At 37.3% G+C, this 21,770-nt stretch overlaps 1 protein-coding gene across 7 annotated transcripts in view; it reads right to left on the bottom strand.

Moving 5' to 3' along the window:
* Window positions 1-21,770, bottom strand: part of AFF3 (ALF transcription elongation factor 3) — a 576,277-nt gene that overhangs the window by 338,861 nt on the left and 215,646 nt on the right. The gene's annotated exons all lie outside the window — the stretch shown is intronic.

Genomic DNA, 21,770 nt, shown 5'->3' with positions numbered 1-21,770 from the left:
AGTAATTCAGAGTTCAATGAGAGTAACAGATTACTTTTTAGCCCAAAGGAGAACAAGGTTACATTCATGTTACTGAGGAATGTTGAGTCTTGATTTCTCCAAGTGATTAGCCTATAAAAGGAAGACTGCTTTATTTATTAATGTAAGAACCTAGCTTTATTAGAGGCTTAAGGCAAAAATCCACTATGACTCATGGGAGAAAAATCTTCCTATGAAACTGACGATCAATAGTTCTAGATTTACCTAAAGCTTTATGCTTGATGACAAGCACAGTCCATAGACGATATTTGATAATTTGCATTGGTAAGAATTATTGGCCAAAAGTCATAGTTGGGGCACACATGCTTCCAAAGACCACATATGTTGCTACAACATGTCCTCATATTTATAACTATGCTGTATGTCCTCATTAAGACCCAATAAATTACTTCTCTGCACCAATGATTATGAAGATTTTTCTCCATTAGGGTACCTTCCAATCGTACAGAGGTTTCCAAAGGTCATATTTTTAACCCTAATAAATATAGTTGTATTTCTCACCAAATGATCTCTAGGGTATGAAAAAGACATGAGGCTACATATTAACTCAGAAAACTGTAAATTTAATGAGGGACAAAATCTCACAGAGCCATACATTCCCAAATATAACACAGGGAAACAAATTCTTAACTTACTCTTTCTGTATTAGGGATTGATCTTGGCTCCGTCAAAATTGCATATCTATCCATAAGCAAGATAAATTATTATGGTTATTTTATGGCACTAAGTTTTGAGGTGGTTTGTTATACAGCAATAACTAATCCAAACACTCTCTATGAGGGCAGCAGTAAGTTACATGTGAGGGGATGTCCTTTTTGTAGAGACAGGCCCGACATAGCACCAAAAGAGGGAAGAGCAAGTATAACCTCCACATGCACTCCCACTATTCCTAGCTGCCTCATAGCCTGGACTCTGCAGCACTTACGATGTTCTGATAAATGCTAGGGCAAAACCAATTATATCTCACTTCTTTCATTCAGAGAGAAGAAAGTGGAAGAGTTAAAGTAGTTTTGTGACAAGGACCGTGTCTTACTCAGCTATACCTACTATTGTGTCTAATATAATAGGAACCTCACATAAATATATTAAATAAATACTGAACTCCTCATAGTATGTTTTTCACAATTGTAATGTTAGCAATTTTGAATCTTTTTGTGTGTGCATTCTAATATTGAATGAATAAGTAAATATATTGTGCATATTAGGAACAAAGCTTTTCAATATCAGAAAAGGGAATTATAAAAGCAGAAAGAGAGAAGGCTAGAATGAGCCCTGTGGAACCAGATTAGAATTAGAGGTATCAGTATGATCCCTGATTTTTGTTGGAGAGAAAGGTAGATAGATATATGGAAGATAAATATTAGATAGATACTTAGGTATCTATCAGTTGTATATATTAAATAGACAGTGATAGTATATGTATTTGTATATACTAGCATATGCACATATGATTGTTTTCTGAACCATAAGTTCAGAATAAGTGGCAGACATAAATACAGAGAGAGAGTCTACTACCTCTTTCCAATTAAAAAGCCTAGAAGCAATAACACCCAAGTAGCAGTGAACACACACAGTACCCAGATCTTGGTTTCTAAATACCACAACTTCAATAAAAGGAGCCAGGGCTCCCTCCTTAGAGAAATGGCTGATTCCAGAACTAGAGTTGGGGAATTACAAAATTATTCTAGAATATTTTGCTGTATCAGAGAAAAGGAATAATGGAGGAAAAAAGGGGATACAGCATGTGGGAAAACGCCTGTGTGTTGGGAATCTCACTAACCATATCTGGGATAATTTGAATGATCCATTATAACCTATTGAATAAAATAAGAGTCCATACTGATTGAGTTAATAACTAAGGTAAAATGGAAAGCTCTTCCCTACATAGGAATGTCAACTAATAAATGTAGAAGCAATAATGCAATTAGAAAACCACTGTTTAGAAAGCACCACTGTAATAAATGACTCAGGCAAGAATCATCAAAGGATGCTAAAACTAGTGAGTGAAAGCTTCATAAGATATAAAATGTCTACAGTCTCAAACATACTTATTGACAATACTAATTGATAATCTCAGTGGAGAAAATTGACAGGTACTATCCTGACCAAGTGAGAATGTTCTCATCACCAGTAATGAGACAAGTCAGTATCATGAGCCTCTGAACATGATGTTTTGAGATGAATCAACATTTCTCCTGTGGCATTCCTGCTAAAAAATGCAAAACTTGAATCTAATCACTGGAAAAGATTACATAATGTAAATTGAGGAACACTTTATAAAATACTGGCCTCTAGTCCTCAAAAATGTCAAGACTGTGAAACTGCCCCCCTCCAAAAGAGCCAGAAGAAATAATGCATACTGAAGGAGTCTAAAGAGCCATGTCAACTAAATGCAGTGGATGATCGTGAATTGGACCCTGGACCAGGAAAAGAAAAGAGACATCATTAAGACAACTTGAGAAATTAAAATAAGGACTGTACATTAGACTTATATTAATGTTAATTTCCTAATTTTGATCAATGTACTATGATTAGGTAAGAGAATGCTCTTGCTTTTTTGGAAAATACACACTGAAGTATTTAGGAACAAATGAGCATCATGTCTACACTGTATATATCCTAAGGCCATATATTTTATATTATACACACTTACAGGGACCAAAGAGAAGAGTAAAAGAAAAGAGAAAAACAAAGTAATGTGATCAAGTATTAACATTTGGGGAATCCAAGTGAAAGCTGTAGGGAATACTTTGAGAGGCACCTGGGTAGCTCACTTAGTTAAGCATCTGCCTTCCACTCAGGTCATAATCCTAGGGTCCTGGGATTGAGCCCTGCATCAGGCTCTCTACTCAGGTAGGAGCCTGCTTCTCCCTTTCCTTCTGCTGTTCCCCTGCTTGTGCTCTCTCTGTGTCACTCTCTCTCTGTCAAATAAATAAATCTTAAAAAAAAGAAAAAAAAAGAAAAAATTATGTTGATGTGAAAAGATGAAAAACAGTGGCTTAATAATGGAAGAGATTAATTAAAATATTATATATTAACCTCTAATAGCAGTTAACATGAAAAAAATACAGAGCCACAAGTATCCGTAGGGATAGATGTTGAGACTCTATTTAAAGTGAAAAAAAGCAAGTTAACAATGTCATGGACAGTACAGTATCATTTACATAATTTAAAACATACAGGTGAAACATTACTCTGTCATTTAGTGAAATTCTTAATTTTTTTTGAAGATTTTATTTATTTATTTGATAGAGAGAGATCACAAGTAGGCAGAGAGGCAGGCAGAGAGAAAGGAAGGGAAGCAGGCTCCCTGCTGAGCAGAGAGCCCGATGTGGGACTCGATCCCAGGACCCTGAGATCATGACCTGAGCCAAAGGCAGCAGATTAACACACTGAGCCACCCAGTCGCCCCGAAATTCTTAATTTTTAAACATGGGTACCCAAATTTTCATTTTACACTGAGCTCCGTAAGTTATGCAGCTCCGCAAGTTGTTACAACACTTTCTTTCATAAAAAATATCTAAGATAAATTAGCCATTTCTGGATGACATATACACAGGTGTTTATTGTGTTATTCTATGTACTTCTCAGGATTTCAATATTTTTTTCAAGCTAAAAAGAGATCTTTTCACAAGTTCATCTTAAGATACTAGTATAGTTTATGGTGATAAAACTTGAAAAACACAACAATGACAACACTATATTCAGAATTGCAAAGCTGGGTTGCCCTAAACTGAAGTTTAGTTTAAAAGATAAGTTCTCTGCATAGGGCACTTTTCCCTTGTCCAAATCCTCTGCATTTACTTCTCTGCTGAAATATTACCTCTTCAAATTTTTCTTTAACCACTCTATCAATGATTCCTCCCTTCATCTCTTCACTTTGTTTTGTCATAGCACTTACTACTCTGAAATCCTATCATTTCTTTGTGCAGTTACACATAGTATATTCTCCTTCATTAGAATACAAACCCTGGAGCTAAGTAGCTCTGTATTCCTTGTGGTTTCCATATTTCCACCAACTTAAACGGGATTGGCACACAGCAAGTATCTAATGTCCATCAAAAAATAAACCTAGAGTGGGGGGGCGCCTGGGTGGCTCAGTGGATTAAACCACTGCCTTCAGCTCAGGTCATGATCTCAGGGTCCTGGGATCGAGTCCCACATGGGGCTCTCTGCTCAGCAGGGAGCCTGCTTCCCTCTCTCTCTCTCTCTGTCTGCCTCTCTGCCTACTTGTGATCTCTGTCAAATAAATAAATAAAATCTTAAAAACAAACAAACAAACAAACAAAAAACCTAGAGTGAGAAATAGAGACAAGGAGAGAAAGATATGCAGACATATAGAGACCTAAAAGTGTCCAAGCTTTTGTAACAAGCTCAGAGTAAGATTTTCCAAGAGCTTGCAGGATGCACTAAGCATGTAAGCATGGATTTGGAGGAAGCTAGGGACATCCTGGTCCTTGGGAGATCCCATTCTCCAATCATGTCCTTAGGAAACATCTCCTGGCAACAATCCTGAACAGAATTATGAGCTACCTCTTCAGGGACAGCAACATCTCTAGGTCATCAATTCTGGTAGGCCCAAATCTTCATTTCAGGGTGGTCTTGCAAGTTCAGGACCTGACACTTAATGCTGCTTCTGTTAAGCAAAAATCTTCTCTAGAAGATTTGCACTTCTGTGTGTCTTTGCTCCTGTTCATGCTACATCCTCTTTCTTGGACACCTGAGTTCCAAAGCCCAACTTAAGCTTCCCTTCAGAAAACCTGCTCTAACTACAGAAGCCCACTGTATAGTGAAGGTTCTGGAAGATTGGGTGAGCAAGGACCTGGAAGATAAGAGATTAAGATAGGGATTATTTATGCACTCCATTGCAGGGGAATGGGATCCATAGGCTTCTACAGCACTCAGCCTAAGGTTAGGTATAGAAGGGCTAATGACCGTTCCTTGGCCCAAAAGGTCAGAGCCTGACTGCAGGGAAGGGGAGGAGATAGGACCTGATTCTCCTTCCTCCCTCTGATCTCCTTACTTGCTGAGCTCAACAAGAAGCCACAGGGCAGAAAAGCCTGATGCAGTTCTTGCAGGCACTTCCCTGGCACTAAGCAGCTGGAAGAAGAGGTAAGAGTGGATCTGGGACAGCAAATAGAAGGGACTTTAAATACTATCATCTTTCTCTGTTGTACATACTTACAACAAGAGATGTACAATTATAACCTTTCCTGTTAGCTTTCAATCCTTGTTCCTGTGTGTTAGCCTTGCATCTTTCAGCTTGACTCTTAAGCTCTTCAGGATAAGGGATTATATATTATTTTTCCTGCATCCCCAAAAGAGATTATCACATAATCATATATCATACCATAAAATCACAATAATTTAGTGATCATATGATAGATTACTAAACAGGCTGTCAGATTTTCTGGTGTTAAAAATGACCCAAAGGCATAAGAATTCATGATACTCTGATTATGAGATAGCACTATCTATCTCATTAATAGAAGTCAGAATTCTGCAGCAACTCATATACATTTCTTACTAGGTTACAACATAACCTAGTAAGAAACATAAATGATGAAAGTAGTCCACTATTTAACAAGAAAACTGCATTGTGTGCTCCACAAAAAGCATAAAAAAATTCTGTTGGATATTTACTACTTGGCCATTATATGAAAATATTACAGATATAAAAACCTTAGGAGATGGAAAAAATCCTAACAAATTCTTATAGGATTGAATAGTAATAATGCTAGTGCACAATCAATCCTGATACAAAAAAGGGGGAAAGAAAAGAAAAAAAACAGATTTTCTCTTTCAGTGTAGTTTTCTAAAGGGAATAAATATGCTATTCCTTCAACCAAGCAATTGTCTCCTGTTATCTGAAAAATATATTCTGATTGCAGTTACAAAACAAAACTTAGAGCTTTTTTTTTTCTGGCTTGCCCATTACATTGCTATATATCCTTTGATTATGAGACTGATAACTCAGAAGTCATAAAGAAAAGTTTTTTGAAACATTATCATCTTGTTTTGGAGACAACAAGAAAAAAGCAATCAATCCAAAGCTTGAAATATCCTGGAAATATCTTGGGCATTTAAAACAATTGGGAATTATTTAAATTAGACCACTTGTACATCACAATTCATGTCCTTAAAAGTCTACTAATAAACATCACCCTGACCCCCATTCCTCATTCTTTAGACACACTAGGGGTCAGAATTACCATACATATATAATGTTCCACCTCCTGCCTCCTGCAAAAATGGTGCCACTATCATAAAAGCATCTGTTCTGGCACCAGTGTTGGTAATATTAATTGCTCCAGTCTTTAACTCAATCTTACAACTTTGGTTGTTGCATTCATTCATTCTAACAACAAATATTTATGAGGTGACATGGACAGACATAACACAAATAAGCATTACATGACTGCCATAGGAACTGCTAACCTACAAGCTACCTCATTAAAGTGGTATTTAAGTGCAGTATGAAGGATAAACCAAAACCAAGCCAAAACCTAATAGAAGCAGCTTCCAATGACAAACTTTACATATACTTAAGTCTTATTTTCAAAGGTAATTATTTTAAAAGCAGCAATAAAAATACTACCTTTAGTAGAAAAAATTTAGTATGAAGATTAAACTTTGATACCTTAAGTCCTACTTTGTCATCTAAAACCACTTTTACATAAAACCAATAAATCCCCCAGTGGCACCCAGAAAAGGTGATTTTCATATCGGGTATGAAAATGCCTGGCTCTCCTGATTTGGAAAGCAAGAGGTGCTATTAATCCTAATCATTATTTGTTATTGCTTTATGATATACATTAGGTTACTGTCTTGTTTTTATGAATATAGACAACAATAATTAATTCCCAGTAGCAGTATATAACCATTTCCCTGCACTGTAATGTTTTCCCCCATTAAGGACATGGATGAAAAACATTTGGGGCACCTAATTCTTTTATTGAAGATCCAAGAGCATAAAATTATTAATGCTAATCTCTTAAGTAAAATTACCATATTTCTCACCTCAATGCCCACAGCTGAACACATCAATTAAAACTAGACATATCATTTTCATGTTTTGAATGAATTTAATTGTGTGAAGAAGATCTGTTGTATGCCCTCCCTCCACCTTTCAGGAGGCATTTCTTTGTCAATTCTAGAATGGGTTGTAGAGTATGGAATGGTTTCTCCTACAAGTAAACCAAATCCTTGGGCAGTTGCTACCAAGACCAGAGCAGCTATGCCTGTTCAGATCATTTTAGATCTAACAGGCAAACTTTACTCATATTCAAAAACTACTATCAATGTTCAATTTACCGACAATATTTTATAAAACAATTATTCCTTATTTAAAAAGATTTCATACTGATAAATATTTTTCCCTTACTAATAGTAATTCCTTTAAGCAAATGTTAAAAGTAATAGAATTCCCCAAATTAAACCCAAAGTAAGTGGAACACAGAAAATAATAAAAAATAATAAAAAATAATGAAACAGAAAACTGACAAACAGAAAAAAATCAACAAAGCCAAAAACTGGTTCTTTAAAAAGACTGATAAAATTGATAAGCACCTAGAAATACTAAGCAAGATTTTGGAAAAAACAAAACAGAAATGATCAAGTTTAAGAATAAAACAGTGACATACTATAGATTATACAAAAATTAAAAGCATAATGAGGGGATAATAAATAATTTTAAGCCAATAAATTTGACAATGTATATGAAATAGATTCCTTTAAAAACACAACTTGCCAAAACTGACACAAGAAGAGATAGAAAATCTAAAGAACTCCATAACCGTTTTCCACATAAAGTACCAGATCATCTGCAAAGAGTGAGTCTGACTTCTTCTTTGCCAATTTGGATGTCTTCTATTTCTTTTTGTTGTCTGATTACTGAGGCTAGAAACTACTAGCCTCAGTAGACTAGACTTCTAGTCTAGTCTAGACTTCTAGTACTATGCTGAACAGCAGTGGTGACAGTGGACTTCCCCGTTGTGTTCCTGACCTTAGGTGAAAAGCTCAAAACACTCTATCCCAAAACTCCTAGAACTCAAGCAGGAATTCAGTAAAGTGTCAATATATAAAATCAATGTACAGAAGTCAATTGCATTTCTATACACCAACAACAGGACAGAACAAAGAGAAATTAAAGAGTTGATCTTATTTACAATTGAACCCAAAACCTTAAGATACCTAGGTACAGATCTAAGCAAAGAGGCAAAGAATCTGTACTCAGAAAATTATAAAATACTCATGAAAGAAACTGAGGAACACAAAAAGAAATGGAAAAACTTTCTATGCTCATAGATTGGAAGACAAAAATATTATGAAAATGTTTGTGCTACCTAGTGCAATCCACAGATTTACTGCAATCCCTATCAAAACACCATCAACTTTTTTCAAAGAAATGGAACAAATAATCCTAAAATTTGGATGGAACTAGAGAAGAACCCAAATAGCCAGAGGAATATTGAAAAAGAAAACCAAAGCTGGTGGCATTACAATTCCGGACTTCAAGCTCTATTACAAAGCTGTAATCATCAAAACAGTATGGTACTGGCACAAAAACAGATACATAGATCACTTGAACAGAACAGAGAGCCCAGAAATGGGCCCCCAATTCTATGGTCAACTAATCTTTGACAAAGCAAGAGAGAATGTCCAGTGGAAAAAAGATAGTCTCTTCAACAAAAGATGTTGGAAAAACTGGACAGCCACATGCAAAAGAATGAAACTGGACCATTTCTTTACACCGCACACAAAAAGACTCAAAATGGATGAAAGACCTCAATGTGAGACAGGAATCCATCAAAATCCTTGAGGAGAACACAGGCAGCAACCTCTTCCACCTCAGCCACAGCAACTTCTTCTTAGAAACATCGCTAAAGGCAAGGGAAGCAAGGGCAAAAATGAACTATTGGGACTTCATCAAGATAAAAAGCCTTTGCATAGCAAAGGAAAGTCAACAAAACCAAAAGACAACTGACATAATGGGAGAAGATATTTGCAAGTGACATATCAGGTAAAGGGTTAGTATCCAAAATCTATAAAGAATTTATCAGACTGAACACCTAAAGAACAAATAATCCAATCAAGTGGGCAGAAGACATGAACAGACATTTCTGCAAAGAAGACATCTAAATGGCCAACAGACACATTAAAAAGTGCCCCACATCACTTGGCATCAGGGAAATACAAATCAAAACCACAGTGAGATACCACCTCACACCAGTCAGAATGGCTAAAATTAACAAGTCAGGAATTGACAGATGTTGGAGGATGTGGAGAAAGGGGAACCCTCCTACACTGCTGGTGGGAATGCAAGCTGGTGCAGTCACTCTAGAAAGTTGGAGGTTCCTCATAAAGTTAAAAATAGAGCTAACCTATGAACCAGCAATTGCACTACTGGGTATTTACTCCAATAAAACAATGTAGTGCTCTGAAGGGACACGTGTGCTCCAATGTTTATAGCAGCAATGTCCACAATAGCCAAACTATGGAAAGAACCTAGATGTCCATCAACAGATGAATGGATAAAGAAGAAGTGGTGTGTGTGTGTGTGTGTGTGTGTGTGTGTGTGTGTAATGGAATACCATGCAGCCATCAAAATAAATGAAATCTTGCCATTTGCAACATGGATGGAATTAGAGGGTAATATGCTAAGTGAAATAAGTCAGAGAAAGACTATTATGATATGATCTCACTGATACGAATAATTTGAGAAACAAGAGAGAGGATCATAGGATAAGAGAGGGGAAAATGAAACAAGATGAAACCAGACAGGAAGACAAACCATAAGAGACTCTTAAATTAAGGAAACAAACTGAGGGTTTGTAGAATAGAGAGGGCTGGGAGGGCTGGGGTGGCTGGGGATGGACACTGGGGAGGGTATGTGCTATGATGAGTACTGTGAATTGTGTAAGACTGATAAATTACAGGCCTGTACCCTTAAAACAAATAATACATTAATGTTAATTTTAAAAAAAGAAAGAAATTTAATAAGAAAAAATAAATAAAAAATAAAGAACTCTACAACTGTTAAAGAAATGAATTTATAATTAAACAGTTTTCTAAAAGAAAACTCCAGAACTAAATGTATCCATGTTAAACTTTTCCAAGAATTAATAAAAGAGATAATATCAATCATACACTATCTTTTAGAATACAAAGAAAAGAATACTTCCCAACTCATCCTGTGAAGTCATTATAATCCTGGTATCAAAACTAAACACACAGGGCACCTGGGTGGCTCAGTGGGTTAAAGCCGCTGCTTTTGGCTCAGGTCATGATCCCAGGTCCTGGGATCAAGGCCCGCATTGGGCTCTCTGCTCAGCAGGAAGCCTGCTTCCCCCTCTCTCTCTGCCTACTTGTGATCTCTGTCAGTCAAATAAATAAATAAAATCTTTAAAAAAAAAAAACTAAACTAAACACATGCTAAGAAAGTTACAGACCAAAATCTCTCATGAACAGCAATGTAAAGGAAAATAAAACCTTTAACAAAATATTAAATCACCTAAAAATATATAAAGAGGATAATATTCCATAATCAAGTAGGGCTTATTCCAGGGATTAATGGCTGGAAATAAATTAATGTAGTTGATTATATTAACACATTAAGGGGAAAATTTATATGATCATTTCAGCAGATGCAGAGAAAGCATTTGACACACCATTTATGTTAAGTATATAACTCATTTATGCAGTACACACTTATGTAAAAATCATTCCGTAAACTAAGAATAGAAAATAACTTCCTCAGCCTATAATGGACATCAAAAAAGGAAAAGTCTATAGCTAAGAACACATACCACAACAGTGAAATATTGAATGTTTTTTCCTAAGGTTGGGAATGAGAAAGAAATGTGTTATGTATACTCTTACCACCTCTATTCAACATTTTACTGAAGGTCCTAGCCAGAGCAATCAGACAAGCAAGAGAAATAGAAGGCATTAAAACTGAAAAAAAAGCAAACCCTCCCCCCTTATTCAGTGCTGACATGTTACATATATATAAAAAGAATAAATCTGCAAGAGAACTACTTGATCTGATAAATGAATTCAGTAATGTTGTAGCATATGAAGTCAATGTGTTAGGAATAAAAAGGCTAAAAATACTATTTACACAAGTATCAAAAATATCTAGGACATGAGAATAAATTTAACCAAAGTCATGTAAGGTCTTCATTTAAAAAAGATTTTATTTATTAGAGAGAGAAAGCAGAAGTGAGAAAAAAAAAGAGAGAGCACAAGCAGGGGAGAGGGACAAAAGGAGAGGAAGAAGCAGACTCTGTACTGAGCAGGAAGCCCAATATGGGACTCAATCTCAGGACCCCAGGATCATGACCTGAGCCAAAAGCAGACACTTAACCAACTGATCTACCCAGGTTCCCCATCATATAAGATCTTTATATTAAAAATTCTAAACACAGCTGAAAGAAACCAGAGGAGACCTAAATAAGTAGAAAGATATATTACAAATGCACACATTGAAAAACTCAGTATTGTTAAGATGTTAATTCTCCCCAAATTGATCAAGAGATTCAGTACAATGCCAGTCAAAATCTCAGCAGGCTTTTCTTCAAAGAAAAGGCACAAAATTAAAATAGGAGATAATTATGAACCCAACATAAAAGCTACAACAAACAAGTTACTAGAAATGGTGAAAAGAATACACCACTTCTGTTACCATTCATTCTTCCAAGTAATCCATAATCTGTCTAAACATGAAGAAAATGTCAGACACATAAAATTGGGGGATACTCTACAAAACCTCTGGAGTAGTCTTCCAAAGTATCAAGGTCATAAAAGACAAGTAAAGGCTGAGGAACTCTCAGAGACCAGAGAATACTAAGGAGTCTTGACAACTAAAGGCAACGTGGTATCCTGGACTGGATCCTCGACAAAGACATTAAGGGAGAAACTCATGATATCTGAACAGAGTCTATACTCCATATACTGTACTGATGTTAATTTCTTAGTTTTGAGAACTGTACAATGTTAACATCAGGGATAGCTGGGTGAAGCGTATATAGGCCCTTGATACACCATCTTTGCAACTTTTCTGTAAATCTAAAGTTCAAAATAAAATGGTAAGGGGTGCACCTGGGTGGCTCAGTGGGTTAAAGCCTCAGCTCAGGTCAAGATCCTAGGGTCCTGGAATTAAGCCCCACATCGGGCTCTCTGCTCAGCAGGGAGCCTGCTTCCCTTCCTCTCTCTCTGCCTGCCTCTCTGCCTGCTTGCAATCTCTGTCAAATAAATAAATAAATAAAATCTTTTAAAAATTGTTTAAAAAATTAAAATAAAGTAAAAAGGTTGTAAAATGGTAATAAAGTGTAGCAATATATTCATGAAAGTGAAGTGGGCAAAGATTTCTCAGAGGAGAAATTTTTCTTAGAAATGAATAAATGTAGAAGAACAAAAATGATAAATGATAACTTGGATTTCATCACAATTAAAAATGTGCATCAAAAAGTACCATCAAGAAAATAAACAAGTAAGCCACAGAATGGGAGAGAAAATTTGCAATGCAATCTAAGAGGCGACTTCTATCTAGTACACAACAAGCACTCTGATACCTAATAAACAACAATAACAGCACAATAAAATAGGCTAAATGCTTGAAGAGAGCCATTTCACAAATGGCGTTTAAGCAAATTGCCAATACATGCATGGAAAAGTGTTTGACATCATTTCCATTTGGGGAATGCAAATTAAACCCAGAACGAGATGCCAACAGTCACCTACTAAAATGATTAAATGAAAAAGACGACCATCACCAACTGGCTGAGGAGGAATACGCAATACGAAAATTCTTGAGTATTGTTGGTCAAGTATAAGATGGTAAAGTTGCTTTGGAAATCTCTTGCAGTTTCTTTAAGTTAAACACAATCTACTCTACAACCTACCAGTTCCACTCCTAGCTATTTATACAAGGGAAGTCAAACAATAGATGTACAAAAAGTTTTGTACTACAATGTTGATAGCTATTTAATTCATAATAACCCAGACCTACACATAACCTAGATTCCCATCAAAGGATCAACCTACTGTGATACATTCATATAGTGTATCTTTTTTTAGTGTATTTTTAATTTTTTATTTAGTGTATTTTTTCCCCAACAATTGCAAGGAGAAAAGGAACTACTGATGAATTTCAAAAATAATATGTTGAGGGAAAAAAAAGCCAGAAACTAGAAATACATACATCCCATTTCTACAAAATTCTAGAGTGGGTAATAAGTTCAAGGCTTGATTCTGGGAGCCAGGGAAACTGACTGGAAGGGAGTATGGAGGTGATGCCTTTAGCCTTTGCATTTATCGTAACTGATTGAAAGGTACATTTAGTAAGTGAACATTCCACTGCATGCAAATTATACCTCAATTAAGAAAAAGGTAACACAGTTCCTAAGAATTAAGAATCATTATAAGTTCTTAGTTAACATCTTTTTTCCTTTATGCTTCAGGTCTTTCCTACCTCTGGATGAAAAAAGCCTTTTTCATAGTTCTAGTCCTTTGGCCACTTCTCATGGAATGGTGGTATTTTTTAGCCCAGCCTGTTGGGAGCTTTCAGCTAGGCCAAGCTACCCCTCTGCCAGGTGTCCCTGAAAGGCTTCTCAAATGTAATATAGAATATTCATGCACGTGCTATTTACTCCCAACACAGCCATCCAGAGCATCAACCTCATAAATGTTTCATGTTTTAGAAACTTTTAAAAAGAACAGAGTTCCACCATCACCCCTCTCTTGGGAGAGTTTTAAACCATCATGCCAAATTCAGTATGTTTTAAGCAAACTTTTCTTCCCTCCACAGGAAGCATGACAGTAACTTAGCTCCATTTTTGATAGGACAATATAGGGAAAATCTGAAGATAAGATGAAACCGGGGCTCTGTTTAACCTTGATCTACCAGGATCTTCTTACAGTTGCCATCTCTTCGAACCAAATGCCAAGTTGTTCAAAGTTAAATGGCTCCTTAACAAGTTATGGGACTGTGCACACAAAGGGTTGGTAAAGACTTTGGTCTGAACATTTGTGATGCTTACCAGAGTACAGACTGTCAATTTCTAGATAAAAGCTTTCAATGCTAAAAAGCGTATGTTGTATCTGGAAAGAAATATGCTTTCGGCTTAAGAATCCGTAAGTACTTTATTTCACATTCTATCCAAGTATTCTCAAGAGCTGCAATTACAAGTTCTATAAACTTAGAAGTTAATTTGTATTTTTGCAAAAGGAACATTTAAAGATGACTAGGAATTTCTGAATAGTAGTTGGGTGGAAAGTGAAGTCCAATGAACTCATTCAAAAGAGATAAAGCGGGGCGCCTGGGTGGCTCAGTGAATTAAGCCTCTGCCTTAGGCTCGGGTCATGATCTCAGGGTCCTGGGATTGAGCCCCGCATAGGGCTCTCTGCTGAGCGGGGAGCCTGCTTCCCCCTTTCTCTCTGCCTGTCTCTCTGCCTACTTGTAATCCCTCTCTGTCAAATAAATAAATAAAATCTTTTAAAAAAAAGAGAGATAAAGCACATAGTGACAATAGTTGTTCTACAGCATATGAGCGTATCTATAAAGCTGATGGTCTAATTCATCGAATCAGATATTTTAAAGGACTTGGTCTATCATTCTTTGGCAATAAAAACTCAATTTTGCTTTGGGAAAAATATTCCCAAAATAGAAAATTTCTGCATCCTTCATTTCTGATATTTGTGGACCTTAAAAAAGAGTGTGGTGAGGGGAGAGAACATGCTATGATCTACCCCACTATGCATGTACTAAGCATATTAAATGTGTTTTTTGCCTCTATAAAATTATACTACAGATTCAGTTTTAATGCTGCACTTCTTACAGTTACAATTAAACCACATTAAAGAACTAAATTATTAAACCTACATATAAAGGGTAACCAAGTCCTGCTTTAAGAAACATCTCTGGTTTTGGACTATGGGATGGGCAAGAGAGAATTACAGCAGATAGCTTAATGTAGGGAGTGAGCTTATCTATGAATCACCTTGCTAGATATGACCCTCATAAGAAGATGATCAGATACCAACCCAATTCAAGGTATTCTCTGTAGGTTTGTTGTAACATTTTCCCCTTGAGCTTCCCTATCCTGTCCTTCCTCTTACAAGTACCACTGAAAAAACTTTTGTGCCCTACACTGGACAGGGGATTGAAGATGTTTGTTTTTCCCCATAAGACATGCCTCAGGGACTTAAGATTTTTGGAAAGAAAACACATACACACACAAACACAACACACAACACATACAGAAAACAATACAATTCCTCCACCTTCAGCTAGCACAAATCTTAAATATTCTTCAAGGTTCTATTTGGGTAACATTTCCTTTGAGTTGCTTTCCTGGTGTTCCCAAAGAAATCAAGCTTCCTACTCACATCCCAACTTGCATTCTCTATTATAGCTCTTAATTGATACTGCTATGATCTATAGTTTACGTCTAATGATGTTAGTACTCGCAAAATAAGAGCTGAATTCCTGAGCTTTTCATTTAGGTTTGGGATATGTAAGAAGACTATCACTAACAGGAAGGTGAAGTAGTGAATATCCTTCTTTAATTACTATCACCATTCCTCGGTCTGCCATATTATGTAACAAATTCAAACTTCACTTTACATTTGCTTATTGCTGTACATTTCATATTAATCTGGCAAAAATAGCAACATCAGAAGGTCACTCTATCACATGCTATGTTTCAGATTTAGAAACTATTAAACTGATATATAAAACCCAAAACGCTACTTCATCAACTTAGTTTTCCCACGTCCACAGACTCTAAAAGAGAATTTCTATTTTAGAACTAAACCATTGAAGCAAATGACTAAGGCTTTTATTATTAATATTATTGTTATTACAGATTTTCTTTCCTTTTGTGCTCACATTGATTCAAATTTACTTCTGGCTTGGCACAGGTGACCAATCTCTATTTCTTTTCAAGCTCAATGAGAATATTTTCCTACAAATTATGTTTATTAATTTAGGTAAACACAAACCATTCCAAGGAGTGATTCTCACTAGCCCAGAGCACCATCTAGGAGTTTATGTCTGTTGCTTTGCATCTCCTTGAGGTCCAGGACCACACATTCATGTGCTGTGTTCTTGACAGACCATGGCATCCAGTACATAGTCGGTATTCAACCACCGTTTAAAGAATGGATGCCCTACATTTAGTCTTGGGCAGATGAAAAGACAAGGAAAAATGAAGAAAGACAGCATGCTAAAATCCCAGCTTTCCCCTACGTTCAGCTTTCTTTTCTCTGCTTCTTCAGGGGCCCAGTGTGTGAGGCTGTCCTGGCAGGCTGAGCAGCTCAGAGGCCAAGCACAGGTGGAGGAAGGCATTGTGGAGGGCACACACAGAACAGGACTGGAAACCTCAGACCCTGATATCAGCTTAGCACACAGAAGACACACAGCAAATGGCATATATCATTCCAAGGCCCTTAAGCTGAGCTTCCGTTCCCAGGGAGCTGCTTTGTTATGAAGGAATAAGTCTCACAACTATGGATCAAGAACTGCTTATGTCCCTTTTATGCAATAGGCAACCACGCAGCTGTTTAATTAATATCCGCAAAGGCTAGATAACGTATGGCAATGAATCACTATATTGTACACCCAAAACTAATAAAGCACTGCATGTTAGCTACACTGGAATTAAACTAAACTAAAACAAAATAAAATAAAAACAAAGACAACCTAAAAAAAATATATCTGCAGGGCCTGCTCAGAGGAAGATGAAGTTGTCATTCATACATTCAATAAACATTTATTGAGCGCTAGTTCAACTGTATGAGGAGCTGAGGATATAAGAATCAAGGATTCACAGTCCTCAGGTCTTATGGAGTAACTTGCCAGGGGTCAAGTTGATGGTCATGACATCGACCAATAAGCATAAGACCAGACCCCCAGTATTTATGCTTAGAGAAGAAACACAGCTAGTGAGAGCAAGACAGCAAAGTGTGAACACACGGGTATAAGAGCACAAAAGGAACGGAAAGCGCACTTCTGAGTCCACCTGCCACTCTCTACAAGAAGGACATAAGCCCAAGGGCATCTGCAGCCAGAGCCGGAGACATGCTGCTCCCCTTCAGGTATGCTTCTCGCTTTCCTACTCTGAGCTCGTTCTATTATTTAAAGATACATATGTTTCCATACAGCAAAATCTCTAGCCAAACTACCCACTTCACACATTATTAATTTTTTACATTAACAGAGAACTGGCTACATTAAAACAGGTATCAACTGTTCTTTGTGGGAGATGTAAGGCATCTCAAGGACAGTTTTGATTAAGTGTAGTTTTATCTCATACCCCAACTTTGAATCTGATGGCTCCACTGGATGTGTAAAGTGCTTCCAACACATAGCACCTGGATGAAGGGACAAGCCTGATATGTCTCCAGGGCTGCAGGTGATCAAAAAGGATCTATGCTTTTATTACTCAACAACTTGCTTCAAAAACACCATACACACTTAATAATGCTTCCAACTGATCTCCTTCTAGGAACTTGATTTCTTTCCTCTGCACATATTAATAAATCAACAATTAAAAATAAAATTTCTGAAGTCAAACCAATCAGAATTTTGCCCACTAATGTACATCTCCAAGTAATCTAAACAAAAGCATCACAGCCCATTTGCTAACCCTGGTTAATTTCTGCTACATCTCCTAGCAGCTCCCATGGTCTCACACAGGCTCAGGGTATAAGCTGATGTGTAAGTTGATACTGGAATTCTCTTGATAGTGGAACCCTGTCTCCTTGAAGGAAAGGAGGTGAAAGTTGCATCTCTCATCTCTTAACTTCTCATGCTCCTACTTTTACAAGGCAATGCTTGCTTAAAAGTCAAAAGTTAGAAGGAGATAAATAATTAAACAATTTTCCAAAGGACTCCAAATGAGCCAGAAGCAATCCAGCCCCAGTGCCCCTCCAGAGCTCTAAACCTTAAAAATATTAAAGTGTCCTAATCAGAGAACCATGAATGTATACTGAGAAACCACAGAGCACGTGGGAGGCTATTTCATGCTTCAGAGCCCACAAAGCTATTGTGGGACAGATGTACTAATATGGGAAAGAAAATTAAAGTTCAAGGCTAAATAACTTCACAAAAACCTCAGAATGGTAGTTAAACAGCATTATGTAAGTCTTTTTAATATGCACGACATGAAGTCAGAGATCCTTCCTTGAATATGTTTCCAAAGGCTCTTTGTCCTATAAATATTTGCAAGTAGAGGCTGGTATTTATAGGTCATCTTCACAGAACATCGTCACCTAATTATATTTATATAACAAGAACAGGCTGGACTTTGTTCACCAGTATCAGGTGGAATTTGAAAGATAGCAATGATAAAAGAATCCTCCTTCAAAAGCTAAGTAACTGTATCTACATAAACCAAGTTGAGTTACTCTTTTTAGCGTCTTGCTTCAGGTAAATAAGGCTGTTACTGCTCAGTCTTCAACAGGAGACACAGAAAAAAGCCAGGAAGTGAGTTACAGTTGCACAGGCAAGCCTTGGCAATTTGTTGGGTAAGGTGATACCACTGCTGTGGTTTGTGATGGCCCCAACCTCAATTCATTTGAACAAAGAATTGCATCACCCCAGCTCGAAGGGACCTGTCAAATTAGTGTGGAGTCCATTCAGATCAATTGTCTTGGAGTTGCCATAGCCTCTAACTATAAGAATGCTGGTCACAAAACACCTGGTACAGCAGTGTCTATATACAAATCACAGACATGCCACAGAAACCAAACTTTTGGGACTTGGATTAGATGCTGTATATTAAAGCTAATTTTTACAAAAGCACAAAAAATATTTTAGACCAGTTTAATATATTTCAGGCTATGATTTAAGAAATGATATGGGTAAATGTCAGTAAAAACTTTATTAAATAAGAGAAAACTCACAACCAATTAAGCCTGTGGATCAACTCCATTCAAGAAGAAAAAAGGATATATTCCTTCATTTCATCATGAAGTCTGACCATCTACCTCTTTCAGTATAGTTTCATGTTAAATTTATGTTGACCTCGGTTATTTTTTTTTTTTTAAATAACTGGTTTCTCTGTCCCTAGGACTTCTCATACGAATCATCTGAAAAAACTACCTTAAAGCATATCTATTTACAGAAAAATGCTCTCTTGGAACAAAGCATTTTCTGACATCACATTGCATTGCTCTTACTTGATTTAAGTCCATACTATAATAAAGTAAAAAGAAATCCAAAAATGTTAAAATAAATACGTTTTGAGTATAACATTTCACGACCAAAATAGCTTGAAAACAGTATTTCCAAACAAATGAAAATGCTGCAGTGCCAACATATATCTGAGAATGAGCCTCATTTTAAAATACAGTTTGACATGTTCAGTGAAGGAGAATCAGGGGTAAATTCATTATCATCCATTTCGAATTTTTATTTTATTTAAATGTACATCTGACTTCTTTTCATGTTTCAAATTCAGGAAAGCAGAATATCCTGGGATATTAAAATAAAGTATTTTCTGGATTATATAGAGATTGCCACAGACCATACTAGCATCTCTCTTAACTTTAAGAAACTGTTGACTCTAGCTAAGAGTGTTCAGTGCACAGGTGAGGTCAAGGGGATAAGCTTGGTTTACCCAGACCCTATGACTTCCCACCAAGAAATGATAAGAGAAGGTTTATACATGGAAAGTGAAATAAAAAGTCATACTTCCTTTTCTGAGGATTGCAATCTAACAAGACAGACAAGCAGAACTAAGCAAATAGCTGGTCCCGGGAAGAGCCCGGCAATGTTGCAGGGATGCAAGTACAAAGTTATAGGTGACCTGAGCTTGCACTGCCAGCTGGGTCTTCAGTGTGATCACTGTAGGCTGGTCCCCTCTGTCACAGAGTGCAGACTAAGCCCTGACCCCAGCCATGGATACCATGAAGCCATCTGAATGTGCCAGGAACTTGCTTTGAGAAGGGAGAAGAAGACTGTCTGGTAGGTGAGATAGGCTACTCTCCTCTCCACCCAACCCTCCCTCTCTCTCCCTCTTTCTCTTTCACTCAACTCCTACAGTTTGGCACTCTGGGACAAACCAGGCTTCTGATCAAAGGCAGAAGTGACAGGGGTCCAAAAGTGTTGATTAATGCGTGCACCTACTATGCAAATCTGTGAGACAGGGGTGACCAGCCTAATGGCTTTTATATTTTTTTAAAGCATTAGCTGCAGACGGGTTGTTTGCCCCCGGGACTCAGGAAGTTAGCCTCAAAACACAAGCTCAGATACAGGTACTTTCCAATGTATGGTTCCCAAGGACATATTCCATTCCCCTGTGTCTTTAATGAGACCTGAGAGCTGTCCATTTATAATGGCTCCCACAGCACTTCTGGGGATGACTTACTTGCCTAAGCTTTTATAATACTAAAGTTCCAGCAACCACTAGTTTAAGATTTAGAATTGAAATTCATAGAGAATAGAGTTTGAAGTTGCTGAGTGAGTCTTGGCTTTTTTTTTTTTTTTAAGATTTTATTTATTTATTTGACAGACAGAGATCACAAGTAGGCAGAGAGAGGAGGAAGCAGGCTCCCCGCTGAGCAGAGAGCCCAATGCAGGGCTGGATCCCAGGACCCTGGGATCATGACCTGAGCCAAAGACAGGGGCTTTAACCCACTGAGCCACCCAGGTGCCCCGAGTCTTGGCTTTTTTAAACTTCACAACATCATAGAAGGTTCACAGTTTTAAGACACAGAATAAGCATTAATTTTCATGACCCTAGGATCACGAAGGGTCAATTTTCATGACCTAGGATCATGACCCTAGGATCATGACCCTAGGATCAGTTTGCTTTGTAACAAAATCAACAACATAATAAAACAGAAATAATGGCATACTTCCCATCTCATTATTTTTGGTCAGCTTATCTCTGGGTGTGAAGAGTCAGGACCTAAGAGTAATATCCATTGACTAGTTGTTGAGCTCACAGCACTAGCTGAGATGTTAAGAATAGCAAGCTACATGCTGACCTCATGTAGCACTCAGACTCTGGCCAACAAGAGAAGCCATACGCAATAGTTCCTTTTTCAGGGATCTATATGGCCAGGAAGCAGAGCGGACCCTTCTGGGTACAAACTGAGAAGGACTCCAGCTTTGAAGAGGCGATCAGGTGTTAGAAGAGCACTGTTGGATTCTTTTCCTTTTTCACTTCAATGAGTACTTCAAATCACCATTAGTCATGGAGTACTGGTTAAAGATCACTGGGATAATTCTGTTGTTGTTTCATTTATATAAACATAAGTATAAATAATTTGTATTGCAAGGTTTGCCATGTGCTCTCTTCAGTCCATGGGGACCCCAAAGAACAAGATATACAAAAGCACAGTCCTGGTAATGATAGAGATGAGGTTCATTTATCTTTCCTAATTTAGCACTACAATCAGTGTACAGATGAAACAGCTCACTCTGCTTATTTTTCTCATGGTGAGAGAGCATTTCAGAAGATACTTCTCTTCATTCCAGATTTTATGCTGATTTAAAAAAAAAAAAAACCATGATTTGGAAGTAGAGCACCCTCCAGTTATGTGGGGTAAGTAACAGCCACCACCAGGAGAACTGTTCTGCTCCACAGCTGTCCCCTGTGTCAGTGGCCTCTCCCACAGCCCCACTGGCAAACCCTGCTGACTCTTCTTGCTTGGGGCAGTGCTGTACTGGAACCCTACGTCACCTTACAAACTGTCTACCTGCCCAGCTACCCTGCAGG

The sequence above is a fragment of the Mustela lutreola genome, chromosome 9, assembly GCF_030435805.1.
Source record: "Mustela lutreola isolate mMusLut2 chromosome 9, mMusLut2.pri, whole genome shotgun sequence".
Classification (NCBI taxonomy): domain Eukaryota; kingdom Metazoa; phylum Chordata; class Mammalia; order Carnivora; family Mustelidae; genus Mustela; species Mustela lutreola.
Note: the sequence above shows the minus strand (reverse complement) of the source record. Positions and strands in the feature narration are given on the sequence as shown.